Source organism: Varanus komodoensis, unplaced genomic scaffold, assembly GCF_004798865.1.
Source record: "Varanus komodoensis strain SLA01 unplaced genomic scaffold, ASM479886v1 scaffold133, whole genome shotgun sequence".
NCBI classification, from domain to species: Eukaryota; Metazoa; Chordata; class Lepidosauria; order Squamata; family Varanidae; genus Varanus; species Varanus komodoensis.
Genome location: NW_025335384.1, coordinates 470,225 through 472,903, shown reverse-complemented (window position 1 = coordinate 472,903; position 2,679 = coordinate 470,225). Strand labels below are relative to the sequence as shown.

Below are 2,679 nucleotides of genomic sequence, written 5' to 3'. Positions count from 1 at the left end.
GGGGCTCCCTCCGGTGGCTCAGCGGCAGAGGGGGGCCGTCGTGCGCCTTCGAGGCATCCTGGGACAGGGGCTCTGCTCCTGCGTGAAGGAAAACTCCCCTTCTGCCCACGTGTCCCACACCAGAAACACACAGAGCGTGGCACGAACTTTGCATTTGGCTGAGCCGGCTCGATTTTAGTCCGGTTCTGCTCTTTCTGTCTCTCGAGGGCAAAAGGGAGGGGAGGCGTGCGCCAGCCGGGACTCGAACCCGGGTCACGAGATTGGCAACCTCGCATGATGCCGCTACACCACTGGCGCGGCTGACGTGCGGGTCCCTTGCGCCCCTGGTGAAGCGTCTGCAGGGAAGCAGCAGCTGCAAAACTCCTCTGGGTTCGGTCAGGATTGATCCCCTTCATCACACGGAAGCACTGGGGGGACTCTTGCTCCTGCCTCTTGCCACACGCGGGTCTGTGGTCAAACGCAAGAGGCCAGCAGAACCAAGAGGCCAGCAGAACCGGCAGCCGAAGAGCTGGGGCTGAACCTGCGCGGTCCCCTGGGAGGGGAGGGGGCCACGGCATGGGACCTGAGACATCTTCCGGCTGCTCAGCACCTCAGAGGACATCACAAAGAAGCGCAGCCCTTCTGCTTCTATGGGCCGTGCCCAGCAAGGGGCCACGGGGGCAAAAGGACCAGCAGGAGGTCTCTGCCAAAGCCCGGGATCGAACCAGGGACCTTCAGATCTTCAGTCTGACGCTCTCCCAGCTGAGCTACTTCGGCTGCCTGTGGGACCCACCCAACACAGGGGGGCCAGAAATGGGGCCCAGAGCTGGATGCAAATGCACCCCCTCGAGGAAAGGGTGCTGCTGCCGCTAATTCTGAAACCCTGAAATCCTCCCCAATCTGCCCCTGTCCCTGAATCCTCAGGCCAGGGGAGGCGGGAGGCAGCACAGCCCGGTCTCTGTGGCGCAATGGGTCAGCGCGCCTGGCTGTTAACCAGGAGGATGGTGGTTCGAGCCCACCCAGGGACGGCTGCGGGTGCCCCCCCCCCGAGACGAGGTGGCCGAGTGGTGAAGGCGATGGACTGCTAATCCATTGTGCTCTGCATGCGCGGGTTCGAATCCCGCCCTCGTCGCCCCTTTTCCCACTGGAGGGAGGCCGCAAGGCAAAATCTTTGGTTGTCTCTGCTATTTTCCCTTGCAATGGAAATCAGGGAAAGCCTGGACCAGCTGGGCTTGAACCTGGTCATACACTCGGGAACCTTGCAAGCTGCCTCTGCCTCGCCGGCACAGCGAACAAAGAAGATGCCAAGAGGCTCCCCAGCTCCCCTCTGGAATGGGGCACTTCACCCAGCCAGGGAAAAGGGAGGCCTGCAATTCCCGCCTCCCCTCTGCCTCGGGTCCTTTAACCAGGCGCTGGTTCAGCTCTGCCTCGGAGGGGACGGCTTTGGCCAGCATGGTCAGCATGAGAAGCACACAGAGCGCGGCACGAACTTTGCATTTGGCAGAGAGGGCTCAATTTTAATCCGGTTCTGCTGTTTCTGTCTCTTGAGGGCAAAAGGCAGGGGAGGCATGCGCCAGCCGGGACTCGAACCCGGGTCACGAGATTGGCAACCTCGCATGATGCCGCTACACCACTGGCGCGGCTGACGTGCGGGTCCCTTGCGCCCCGGGTGAAGCGTCTGCAGGGAAGCGGCAGCTGCAAAACTCCTCTGGGTTCGGTCAGGATTGATCCCCTTCACCGCACGGAAGCGCTGGGGGAACTCTTGCTCCTGCCTCTTGCCACTCGCGGGTCTGTGGTCAAACGCAAGAGGCCAGCAGAACCGGCAGCCAAGGAGCTGGGGCTGAACCTGCGCGGTCCCCTGGGAGGGGAGGGGGCCATGGCGTGTGATCTGAGACGTCTTCTGGCTGCTCAGCACCTCAGAGGACATCACAAAGAAGCGCAGCCCTTCTGCTGCTATGGGCCGTGCCCAGCAAGGGGCCACGGGGGCAAAAGGCCCAGCAGGAGGGCTCTGCCAAAGCCCGGGATCGAACCAGGGACCTTCAGATCTTCAGTCTGACGCTCTCCCAGCTGAGCTACTTCGGCTGCCTGTGGGACCAGCATGCCCTGGGGGGGGGGGCAGAAATGGGGCCCAGAGCTGGATGTAAAGAGCCCCCCCACAAGGAAAAGGCGCCACTGGTGCCTGCTTCTGAAATGCCAAAGTTGTGCATTTGGAGGAAACGTGCTCGGTGCCAGGCCGCTGAGCTACTTGACTCAGGTGCAAGTAGCCTGGACAGGCCACAGACGGTCCAGGATGGCCAGTTGGTCCCCGACTCAGGAGCCATTGGCCTCAGAGCCAGGGTCCTTCCATTCTCCACGGTGGTCCAGTGGTCAGGATCTGGCGCTCTCACCGCCGCGGCCAGGGTCCGATTCCCGGCCAGGGAAGCCTTTTCCTCCCTCCCTGCTCTCCAGCTGCCTGCTCAGGTCCCGGCCGTCATCTAGGCTGAGGCCACCGATGCAGGTGCTGCAGTGTGCGGATGAAGAGGTGGGAGATTTGGAAGATGAGTTTTCTGGAGGAGGTGCAGAACTGGAGCTCCTTGTGTGGGACCTGGGTAGGCCTCCCCTTGAAGCAGGTGGTTGGGCCTTTGCGAATCGGACAAATTGGTCTGTGCTCTGACCCAGCAGGGCGCTTCCTCCCTTCCGGCTCCACAAGCCCTCCATCAG

General features: G+C 62.4%; 6 non-coding genes across 6 annotated transcripts; 2 read left to right on the top strand and 4 right to left on the bottom strand.

The window, feature by feature from the left end:
- Window positions 1–226: 226 nt before the first annotated feature.
- TRNAG-GCC lies at window positions 227–297 on the bottom strand. The gene has a single exon. It is a non-coding gene; the product is annotated as a tRNA-Gly (tRNA).
- A 386-nt stretch (window positions 298–683) lies between these two features.
- On the bottom strand, window positions 684–756 carry TRNAF-GAA. The gene has a single exon. It is a non-coding gene; the product is annotated as a tRNA-Phe (tRNA).
- A 177-nt stretch (window positions 757–933) lies between these two features.
- TRNAN-GUU lies at window positions 934–1,007 on the top strand. The gene has a single exon. It is a non-coding gene; the product is annotated as a tRNA-Asn (tRNA).
- A 22-nt stretch (window positions 1,008–1,029) lies between these two features.
- Window positions 1,030–1,111, top strand: TRNAS-GCU. The gene has a single exon. It is a non-coding gene; the product is annotated as a tRNA-Ser (tRNA).
- Window positions 1,112–1,548: 437 nt separating this feature from the next.
- On the bottom strand, window positions 1,549–1,619 carry TRNAG-GCC. Its single transcript has one exon. It is a non-coding gene; the product is annotated as a tRNA-Gly (tRNA).
- Window positions 1,620–1,988: 369 nt separating this feature from the next.
- On the bottom strand, window positions 1,989–2,061 carry TRNAF-GAA. The gene has a single exon. It is a non-coding gene; the product is annotated as a tRNA-Phe (tRNA).
- Window positions 2,062–2,679: the final 618 nt, after the last annotated feature.